General features: G+C 33.0%; 3 non-coding genes across 3 annotated transcripts; 2 read left to right on the top strand and 1 right to left on the bottom strand.

The window, feature by feature from the left end:
• Positions 1-1,024: 1,024 nt before the first annotated feature.
• Positions 1,025-1,096, bottom strand: TRNAW-CCA (transfer RNA tryptophan (anticodon CCA)). Its single transcript has one exon. It is a non-coding gene; the product is annotated as a tRNA-Trp (tRNA).
• Positions 1,097-5,841: 4,745 nt separating this feature from the next.
• TRNAW-CCA (transfer RNA tryptophan (anticodon CCA)) lies at positions 5,842-5,913 on the top strand. The gene has a single exon. It is a non-coding gene; the product is annotated as a tRNA-Trp (tRNA).
• A 2,360-nt stretch (positions 5,914-8,273) lies between these two features.
• TRNAW-CCA (transfer RNA tryptophan (anticodon CCA)) lies at positions 8,274-8,345 on the top strand. The gene has a single exon. It is a non-coding gene; the product is annotated as a tRNA-Trp (tRNA).
• The last annotated feature ends 4,155 nt before the right edge of the window (positions 8,346-12,500 follow it).

Genomic DNA, 12,500 nt, shown 5'->3' with positions numbered 1-12,500 from the left:
TGAGATTAACCACCAAAATAAGAACTCTGGTGTATGGTAGCAAGACTAGCGACTTCTATTATGAGATTAATCACCAATCTCTTATTAATATATAATGTTACAGCTTAACACGAGATTGATCACAACACTCGTATTTAGGTATAAGAGGGTTGCAACTTTAGCAAGATATTAACCACCATTCTCCCAGTCACAAGTAAGGTTAAAACTTATAAAATGAAATTAACAACAAAATCTCTAAGCTCGCGTATATGGTAGCAAGTTTAGTAATCTCCATTACGAAGTCAACCATCAAATTATTCAGGTATTGGGTTGAAAGTTAACACACGAGATTAATAAAAAAAAATTATCTACACATAAGATTGCGACTTATAAGATTAACCATTACACTTAATCATGTATAGAGTTACAACTTTTAACAAGAGAAAAACCACTGAAAAAGGTATATTAAGGTGATTAACCACCAAACTCTTATTCAGGAATTGGGTTGCAAGCCATATATACATTTTCTTATTCAAGCACAAGACCTGCTGCATATCATGAATTTGCCGATTGTACTCTAAATCAAATTATGAGAAGTACAGAGGAAAAGGCAAGATATGTAATCTCGCCTATATAATATATAATCTTCGCAAGCGTCACTAATATATATATATATATATATATATATATATATATATATATATATATATATATATAAAATATATATATATATATATATATATATATATATATATACATAATATATATATATATATATATATATATATATATATATATATATATATATATATAATATATATATGCAGATATGCTCAAGGTAAGGTAGTCATTACCAGGGTCATTACCTGGTGAGTAAGAGGTACCAAGCAAGGTACACTCTGAAACCACTCTCCCACGAAATTGCCGAGCAAACAGGTAGTTAAGAGAGAGGGAAGGGTGTGCTATCTAAATTTTAGAAGTAATTTTTTGACGGCTCGGGTTCACTAATTATAAAGAATGGCCCACGAGAGACCTTAACAACTAATGACCCCGGAGTGACTCGAACACCCAGCCTTCTGATCTGGAGTCAGACGCGCTACCATTGCGCCACGAGGCCTGTTCATTGCGAATGATTGAAACTTGAAAATGCTTAATCACACTTGGCAAAGACACCGGACCATTGTCACGACGCTGGTGATGGAAATCATAATTTTGTTTATTAACGATATTATAGTTGGAGTAAATCTATAACTTTATTTTTCCTCTCCAAACGCATTATTTAAAAGAGAAATTAGAAGAACCTGCTCCTTTCATAGTATCATCAAACTATTCGTTAACTTTTTTAATCAATATGGACAGCAAAATTCCGGGATATTAAACGTCAAAATGTTTTGGTGCTGTTATTATTACTAAACTTTTTTTTTACGAAATAAACAAGTCCACCATTTAATTGACCTTGAGTAACTCCAATCGAAAAAAAAAACACGTTATAAGGCTACTTTTAAAAACTACTACATTATCAAAGTAGGCCTGCGGATGACAATTAAACTTTTCATCTTTTTTATGATCGTAATTATTATAATTAATTTTATAACTTTAGATACTAGTAACCAGGTTAGAATAAAGTATCCTTTCTTAGTGTAAATTTCTAATGGTTGAGAATTTTGGTTTATAAAGTAATATCAGACATATATTACTTGTGATAATACTATATGGCTTTACTTCCTAATCTTCTTTTTTTCTAAAGTTTCAAAAATACTACCTCGGGTAGCGTGTCCATCGTCTCTGGTGTCTTGAAAAATAAAGTATTTTTTACATGAAAATAACTCTTAACTGCCATTAAAACTTCAAATTCAGGTATGACCTACTGTTTAACGTCTATGTACATTCGATGTTTATTCAATGTCGTGATAGTTTTATACAGGTCACCTTTGACATTTGCAGATGGAAAATTGCATTTTAATCCTCTCACTCTAATGAAATTTTGAGTAAATTGAAGCTCACATACAGTGTATTTCCAGGTGTTTATTTCATAGATTATTTTGTGGAGAATGGTGGAAATTAGTCTAGCGTACTTAATAAACCAATCCGGATACATTACTATATAACATCATGAACGTAGAACCTAATACGTACAAAGTTATAAACACAAATATAGATGCACACACAAAGGTGTGTTTGTGCATGTATACACGCGTGGCATGTATCCTTACAACTAATTTCGGACAATCGTAATGAAGGCCCAGTCAACTTTCTCAATCAACTCTTTCCATCACTTATCCTATATTTGATTAAAGGCGTAGAAATTGAATTTCCAAAACAATCTATCTTGAGACGAACTGTATCTAAGAAGCACAACTTCCTAATCAGCCAAACTTATTACAGTAGCGTGAATAATTGATTAACACCTTGGGTAACTGACGTGACAAAACTAGCTGGACAGTGGACACAGGTGGGCGAATGCAGGGTACAAAGACCAGAGAGTTAAAATGCAAATGGACATAAACGATGCAATAGAGGTCAGACCTCACTGCTACTTCTATAAATATATCTTGTATTGATATTCTCTTCGGAAAAATATGATTTTTTTTTTAATTACATTAAGTTCCAATTAATTTTAAGGTATACAAAATATCTTAAGGTTGCTGAAAACTCAGAATGAAATGTCAAAATTGTAAGTATATCTCTTATAAAAAGGGTAGTTTCACTAACTGCATTTTAATCAAGCAACACTACGAAAAATATGATTAAATGCTGTAGATGAAAATAATGATAATGATAATAAAAACAATAATAATAAAAACAACAATAATAATAAAAACAATAATACTAATAAATATTATTATTATTATTATTATTATTATTATTATTATTAGCTAAGCTACAATCCTAGTTGGAAAAGCAGGATGCTATAAGCCTAGGGGCCCCAACAGGGAAAATAGCTCAGTGAGGAAACGAAACAAGGAAATAGAAAATTCTAAGAACAATAACATTATAATAATGATAGAGGAAAGGAGGCAGCCGAATAAATCAACTGATGTTCATGGAAGACAAAGTTGTTCGAGAAATGAAATACAAATGCTAATCCTGACGGTGAGAATTGTATCAAGATACATCAAGATGGAGTTTGAAATATAAAAGTGTGTTCTAGTTAATATAGGGAAGGGAAGAGTAACAAGGACGGAAAGGATAAAGCTTCCAGATGGAAATGTCATCAAGGATATATACGAAGAAGGAAATAAATATCTCGGGGTAATAGAAGGAGAAGCAATAAAAACCAGGGAATGAAGAAAAAGATTAGAAGGGAATACAGCAAGGAACAATAGACGGAGCTAACATCCCGTTAAAGTGCAAGAAATGTAAGGCAAAAGAAGAAACAATCAACCACGATGCCAGTGAATGTTCAGCATTTTCTACGAATCAATATAAAAGAAATGACATGATACAGTGGCTAAAGCTCTCCATTGGAGTCCTTGTAGAAAATATCAAATATAATGCATCAACAAATTTTACGGTCATTAACCTCAAGCTGTAGTAGCAAAAGGTCAGGAAAAACTCGAACTACAATATAAGGACGGACAGGGTGATACAATCACATCGATCAGACGTCACTCTGGTAGACAAGACAATTAAAAAAGTATAACTCAAATATCGTAAACCCATGGGACTTACGTGTGGAAGATAAGGGGAGAAAAAATTAGAAAAATTAGAAAAGTACTTGGTCTTACGAATTGAATTGAGAAGACTTAGTTATTGAAAAGGAATCTTGAGATGATATGAGCCGATATAGCCCAAGGACTTCTATAGACGAGTGTTGTACTCTGTAGACTGCGATTCACACAAAAAGCATAATACTTGAATAACAACCATTTATAATAATTAGAAATCATGAATAGCATTAATAATGACAATTATAATATAATTATATCTATAATGCTAATCGGCCGAAGAAAACAATACATTTATCTTTACGGTGTAATGGATATCACAAATGCCGTTAAGAATTTCAGAAACGAATACGAAACTTAAATAAGGCAAGTGCATGTAAACAGGCTACTTACCAGCTGAAGTAGTTGCTCATTAACTTCTAAAATGAATAAGCATGCTAAAAGCGACAGCAGTTTCTACCAACTACATGGAAATTGAACTCTAAACTAGAATCAAATGTATTGGAAAATAAAACTATCACTTTCAATTTGCGATAAGGATAGAAAATATTATCCAAAACTACAAAATAAAGCTGAACCAATAACGTAAATTTTGTCTTTATCAATGCTTAAGGCACGTTCATTGCACACTACATGTTAGCGAAAAAAAAATATTGCAATAATAAGTGATTTCAAACTTGCATAATTTGAGTTTTTTTACAATATAGTTTTTTTTATAGCAAAATGCTTCGTTACGCAATGATGCGGAGTCTGACTCCAAATTACAAGACTGGGTGTAGGAGTTATACCGGGGTCAAAATAACCCTTGCTTTGTAAAGTAATAGGAAAATATCAGTGGTGTATGGTAACCAGTGGTTGCAAGCACATGCTGACAATACCAAATTTTGAGCCGTATCTTTTTAATTAACGTGAGAGTCATCCACAGTTAAAGAGAAAACAACGCTACCAAACGAAGTGGTTTAATTGTATATAGGCATGCTAATAAATATCAGTAAAAACATAAATCAATAAGTATCAGTAAAACTGCAAGAAAAGGAAAGCAAATTAAATAAAACTATGCGTAAGTAAGCCTAGCCAACAAATCGTATCAACACGAGAATAGTTATGGATAGTTTCAAGTTATTGGAGCCAAGATACGCCTCGACTGTGGCTTCTAGGACTGCCAAATATGCGGCCCGAAGATAAACAACCTCCCGCTTGACATCAGAAAGACTAACGAGATAGACTCCCTAGTTGAAGATTTTGTTGTTGTGGCCGATGTGGTAACGTCCCTGACTGGTGAACGCTAACCCGGGGTTCGAGTCACTCAAATTCGTCAGTTTCTTTGGTTGCTGCAACCTCACCATCCTTGTGAGCTAAGGATGGGGGGGGGGGAAAGCCTATATGTCGATTTGCTGAGTCATCAGCAGCCATTGCCTGGCCCTCCTTGGTCCTAGCTTGGGTGGACAGGGAGCTTGGGCGCTGATCATATGATATATGGTCAGTCTCTAGGGCATTTTACTGCTCGATAGGGCAATGTCAGTGTCCCTTGCCTCTGCCATTCATGAGCGGCCTTTAAAACCTTTAAACGTTATATCATAGCAAATCTTATGTCCTGTAGGGAGCTGGGCTACTCTGTTGCAAAAAAATGAAACCCGTCCTTAATGTAAACTAAAAAGTGGAGTAGGAAGGACCAATTCGCAGAAGCTATGAGACAGCCCAAGATTTTCGAATACCGACAGTCTAAGGAAAGGGGTCTACCTCCTTCCATAATACTCCTACTTCCTTCATCCTTCTCCCACCTTTACCTTCCCCTACTCCCCCAACCAGAGGCATGATGCTTTACATTAAAAGTGGCTGATAATCCTTAACCTTATCCTTTATCCTTATCCCACCTCTTACTTATCTGTCAGTGATTAATTGATTGATATCAACAGTGAGGCCAACAATCAGTAAAAATATGGCACCTGAAATTACTTAGCTTTCACAGATAGAAAAAAACCTTAAGGAAAAGAGGACTCCAATTCAAATTCATAATCAAAACAAAAATATTGAAATTAGAAAAAAAAAATATGTATACTGTACTTTTACCCATCAGATTGTACAGTATTTTTAAAATTAAATTTATGCATGAAAAGGTAGAAGTCTTAAAAACATTATATACAAATTCAATTAAAATGAGAATTAACAATTAATTATTTGCAACTTTATCACAGGCCTCGTGGCGCAATGGTAGCGCGTCTGACTCCAGATCAGAAGGCTGGGTGTTCGAGTCACTCCGGGGTCAAGAAAACAGTGTTTTCCAATGTAAAACAATAAGAAATCAAAACTGGCAAAGGAGGCTAAATTAAAATTGCCAAAAGAGTACTAAAGAATAAAAATTGTCCAAGGATATTCTTATCCTTGGACAAAGGATAAGAAATTAAAATTACTTAAGTTTGTCACTTTTGCAATATCTTGTCAGTTTTAACTCTATTATGCATGAACAGCCTGTTTTTCATCAAAAGTGTTGACATACATACATACATACATACATATATATATATATATATATATATATATATATATATATATATATATATATATATATATATATACATACATACATACATACATACATGCATATATATATATATATATATATATATATATATATATATATATACACACACATTATATATATATATATATATATATATATATATATATATATATATATATATATATAACGCTCTGTTGAATAAGAGCTTTTTCAAACCAGCTAACCCTGATTCGAAAATATGAAAGGTTATGGTAGTCAGGTTAAAGTACAACATAAGGTTTGAGAATATGAGGCTGCTGTTTATAAACCTGCTCTGCTTTCATAATAAAAGATGGGAAAACAAGGACAAAATGTTGCACTACGTCACTCGCCTGTAACTTGTCTGCTTTGTCACTACTGTAACGCACGTACTTCGCACACATTATAGCATATGTTCTTTTTCTTTTATTGTATATCTCGTTCTAAACTCACTGTTAACAGAACCGGTTTAAGCCTGTCTTTTCATGAATTTGTCTGAATATTAGTGACTTTCTTTCACTGAAACTCTTGTATATAAGCCGGCTATCTGTTGAAATAAAGTTAGTTGCATTAACCTCGCCTCTCAGTTACAACCTAACTGCTCGCTTGCATACATTTCTTCTACTATATCTCAACAACACTTTCCCAAGTCTCAATTTGATTCATTTCCCAAAACAAAATTATAAAAATTTACCTATCCTTACCCATCTAATCAAGGAGCCCCCTCAAGCTACCTCAGAATACTCTGACCCATTTTATTGCCCATTTCCATATCCCAGCAGTTCTCGCTTTTGAACTCCAAAATTCATCTCGGCAGTATATAATTTTTTATAAATCTTATCTACATTCTACATCCATAATCCTAATTGAAAGTTGGTTCAACAATATTCATACATTCCAACTTTGGCTGCCAGACCTTACATACACCTTGTAATTATTTTACTTAATTTATTAAACTCTTTCAATTGACCATCATAAGCTGCAATCTTAACACCGATGTTTATCAAACAATTTCCATTCTGACAACATTTATATGGACATTTATTTTTCATTCTTGACCCTCAATTAGCTTTCATTTACCGTCATGGCATTCATCGTTTTCTCCTATAAATACTTTCCAATTAATTCATTAACCCCTACAGCTTCTCTTCACCCTATGCATAGCAACATATCAACATAACCCTAACTTTTAAACATCAGGCACGACATATATACTAAATTCATGTCCCTTTTCATATATTACAACTTTGCACTTTCATTTCCTGCGGACCTTTTACATCACTATTCATATAGTATAAATAAGTAATTAAACGTGCAAACTAAAGGATAAGTGTGTAGGTATAATTTCAAATACGGAAATCAGAGGCTAAAAGTCCAGAGAATAGACATCGTAACAAATAGAACATTTTCGGATTTACAAGAGCATCAAGTTAAATTCGTCATATACAAATGAAAGCCAAAATATTTTCATAGCAAAGAGAACATATTTTTTCAAATATGCACGAAGACGAAGATTTTATTTTATTAGTATCATTACTTGGGCATTGGCATAGAGGTGAAATAGTACAGCGTTTGACTCCAAAGATAAGAGCTGGTCGTTCGAGTTACAAATAAAAAATGAGATAATTTTTCTAATATAAACAATACAATGAAAATATTTGTTACAGAACATATGAAAAAGCGGACGCACGCAAACAAACTGGGAATGGCTAAATGAATTAATTAGTCACCGATGTATGTACTGTATCAAACTACCTATCCAAAACAGAGGTGGTTTTGCCCACATTAGGTTACTTGTGATTGACTATCCAGATACATAAATTCCATGTGAAGAATCGATGGCAAAGGGTCAGGCAACTTGAATGTGGCCCATGGTAGGGTCTTGGCCCAATTCTGTATTGACCCAAAAATAACAGAATGAGGAGCAATATGTAGATAAACTCTACGTGTTTCATACGCCATACTTTGAATATCAACATTTAAAAATACAGGTTATTTATTAAAAAAAATAATTAGCATCTTCTAATTGCCAATATCAAACCGAATAGCTAAGGTAATAAAATTGCAAACTATCAATGGTAATTATCGGCCTCGTGGCGCAATGGTAGCGCGTCTGACTCCAGATCAGAAGGCTGGGTGTTCGAGTCACTCCGGGGTCAATATAAAGTTTTCCTACATACAAATTAATCCAATATATATACCGAGATATAACAGAACCTGACAAGTGAATATATATAAAGATTATCTGGTAATCGTGTAACTCTAAACTGTCAAATATCCTTTTCAAAAATTCTCTACTATAAAAACCATCTTAATGAGCTTATTTGAAATATACTCCACGCTAACTTAATTAGGCATCCAACAGATTCTTAATTACATAAAACATGACATAAAACTTGAAAGGATCGTAAAATTATTGCTCCTTAATTTCTGTTAGATAATCAGCAAATTAGATGGCAAGAGAAAAATAAAATTCCAAAATTATTTAAGACAAACACTTTCAACATTTACAAAAATATATACTTTTTCACTAAATAACTTTTCATATTTTTCCTTTCCTCTTTTCAGCTTGGAATTATTATATTATATTATATTATAAATTACTAAGGTACAACCCTAGTTGGAAAAGCAAGATGCTATAAGCCCAGGGGCTCCAACAGGGAAAATAGCTCAGTGAGGAAAGGAAACAAGGAAAAATAAAATATTTTAAGAACAGTAACCCAACATTAAAATAAATAACTCCTATAATGTATAAACTAAATAGTCTTCAACAAAACAAGAGGAAGAGAAATAAGATAGAATAGTGTGCCTGAGTACCCTCAAGCAAGAGAAGTTTAACTCAAGACAGTGTTAAGACCATGGTACAAAGGATATGGCACTACCAAAGACTAGAGAGGGGTTTTATTATTCGCCAATCAAGTCTCTGAAATAAATATATTTTTTCTCATATAAAAAGTTTTATACATTAGTAAATAAAAAATAAAAAAATAAGTCTGCCATTATAGATGCGGTTTCTTTTATATCATTTGTAAAAGTCAGTCCTGCTTTCTATCCCAAATTCTTATCTTATTGCTTCATACGAAGCTCTACTGCCAAAAAAAAAAAATAAATAAATTTAGAAAAAAAAAAAAAAAAAAAAAACAGTTCCCCTTTCGACACCCATGTATTCTATATTCTTTTCATAAGAAATCTGATTTCTACATCAATATATACTGGCTAAAAAGAAAGCTCCTTTAACAACCCATTCAATAATCCCATCTCCCAAACAAACAACTGTCCAAACAGCATGAAATTATCAGGGAGAAAAGCAACATATCAAATGCAGCACGAAACTAATGAAAATGGATCAACAATGACAACAGGATTTTCATAAAAAAAGTTGATGGAACGGAAATGCATTTGGATTTTAATATCATATGAGGCAGTCGATGGTTAATACATAATCCAGTGCAATATCAAAAACTAAAGTTGTCAGATCCAAAGCACCATAAAAAGGATATTAAATAATGTATCTACAGCCACTGATTGGAAAATGCAACTCTCTATCATAATCAAGCTATTTTCATTCATGCAGAGTTAAATCCATAGTTCGTCGAATATCATGAACATTCGATATAAAACTTCCAACATGTTTGTGACATTTGGCAATTTACTAGATTTGACATTCTCGTCTGAAAATTTTAATAGTTCTAAAAAGTCTGATTACTAATATTTCTTATTATTCTAACCGAAGTTACTGACAGCCTAATCAAATATCACCTATAATTCATCTCAATATTCGGATCATAACATTTTTAAAAATTAATTTTTTTAAACTATCCAAGACAAATTTAGAGAAAGCCTACTCCAATACCAATTATAACACTCATTAAGCAAAAGAAGGTACGTTAATTCATGCATAGCTCGAATTAAGCCCTCCCCTTCCTTCGAGAAGATAATTGAATTTATAATTGTTTTTAGTATTAGATTATCCCCAAAGGAATTCACAATTAATAATGGGTTTATTAGGTTCTTTCTCATCTTATATCCACGTAAAAATATTCTCCTTTTCTTCAAGCAGAGGCTTGATGGAATTACCTATGTAATTAAACACTCAAAAGGTTGCTGATTCGGCAAGAGCCCGTGCTCTGCATAGAGTAGAGCTAATGGAAAACAGCTCCGGAAAGTAACAACCAAATATAGTTTGACCTAAAAAAGATACTATAGATAATAAAATGAATGCAACTGATACTAATTGTACTTTATAAACTGGCAATGCATTTTATTTTTAAGTAACTGACAATTACTGGTTACGGCTCATTTTGTCATTACCTACACATACACCGATTATTTTAGTTTTCCTTGTTTCCTTTCGTCACTCGGCTATTTTCCCTGTTGGGGCCCCTGGGCTTATAGCATCCCGCCTTTCCAACTAGGGTTGTAGCTTAGCAAGTAATAATAATAATAATAATAATAATATTCTTACCGAATTCTCCTCTGTCCTCATACACCTGACAACATTGAGATTACCAAACAATTCTTCTTCGCTTAAAGGCTTAACTATCGCATTGTAATTGTTCAGTGGCTACTTTCCTTTTGGAAAGGGTAAAAGAGACACTTTAGCTATAGCAAGCAGCTCTTCTAGGAGAAGGGCGCTGCAAAATCAAACCACTGTTCTCTAGTTTTGGGTAGTGCCATAGCCTCTGTCCATGACCTTCCACTGTCTTTGATTAGAGTTCTCTGGCTTGGGGGTATCGAATATGCTGTTGTATATTGTTTCTCTTCCTCTTGTATCTTTAAGTTCTTATAGTTTATATGTGAAGGATCTAATTTATGTTCTTGAAATATTTTATTTTGACTGTTTAGTCTTCTCGCTTAGTTTATTTAATACCTTGTTGCTGAGAGAGAGAGAGAGAGAGAGAGAGAGAGAGAGAGAGAGAGAGAGAGAGAGAGAGAGAGAGAGAGAGAGAGAGAGAGAGAGAGAGAGAACTAATAATCTATTACTCGCATTTAACATTATTTCGAGAAGGTAATGTCGAAGTACGAAATCCATAACCTCCAGGAATCAAAAGATATTAAATCTAGAGAAGCTTTAACCATACATTTAAGGATATCGGCAAACAAAATATGAAGTTATTTACGTACAATCTAAAACTGACCGAAATTAAATCTTAAAGGGATTGGAACGGGTTATAGTGAGGAAACTACATTCGAATGGCCTTAAATTGTTATCAATAGACGATGCCGACAACAATAGGGACACCATAACAGCGCTCTCAACATTTGTTACGGTGAGCTACAAGAGTAAAAGGGTTAGTATATAGAGCTGATTTTTATCGAAAACTTAAATTTTTATGTTACTGACAATACCACATTGATAATGTTTTCAGAATTAACAATTGGCCTGCATTGTTGGGTGTGTGTGGGCGAGGAGTAAGCTAATACTACATACTAAATAATTTCATAGATAATGCTTTTCTGAATTAATGCTCATGGTTAAGGATGTTCAGTGCCACAGTAAAATTCTAAGTTCCTGGTTAATTCAAATGACGCTTTTTTGAGTTAATATTAAGGGTTAAGGATGTTCAGTGCCACAGAATTTGTTAGGGATATTTAGGGTTACAATAAAATTTCAGGTTAATTCAAATAATGCTTTTCTGAATTAATGTTAAGGGTTAAGGATGTTCAGTGCCACAGTAAAATTCTAAGTTCCTGGTTAATTCAAATAACGCTTTTCTGAGTTAATATTAAGGGTTAAGGATGTTCAGTGTCACTGAATTTGTTAAGGATGTTCAGGGTTACAATAAAATTTCAGGTTAATTCAAATAACAGTTTCTGAATTAATGTTAAGGGTTAAGGAGGTTCAGTGTCACATAATTTGTTAAGGACGTTGTGCCACAGTAAAATTCTATGTTCCTGATTAATTCAAATAACTTTTTTGAGTTACTATTAAGAGTTAAGGATGTTCAGTGCCACAGAATTTGTTAAGGATGTTCAGGGTTACAATAAAATTTCAGGTTAATTCAAATAACAGTTTCTGAATTAATGTTAAGGATGTTCAGTGCCACATAATTTGTTAAAGACGTTCAGGGTTATAATAAAATTTCAGGTTAATTCAAATAACACTTTTCTGAATTAATGTTAAGGGTTAAGGATGGTCAGTGCCACAGTAAAATTCTAAGTTCCTGGTTAATTCAAATAACGCTTTTCTGAGTTAATATTATGGGTTAAGGATGTTCAGTGCCACAGAATTTGTTAAGGATGTTCAGGTTTACAATAAAATTGTAAGTTTCAGGTTAATTCAAATAACGCTTTTCTGAATTAATGTTAAGGAT

The sequence above is a fragment of the Palaemon carinicauda genome, chromosome 9, assembly GCF_036898095.1.
Source record: "Palaemon carinicauda isolate YSFRI2023 chromosome 9, ASM3689809v2, whole genome shotgun sequence".
In the NCBI taxonomy this organism is placed as follows: domain Eukaryota; kingdom Metazoa; phylum Arthropoda; class Malacostraca; order Decapoda; family Palaemonidae; genus Palaemon; species Palaemon carinicauda.
Note: the sequence above shows the minus strand (reverse complement) of the source record. Positions and strands in the feature narration are given on the sequence as shown.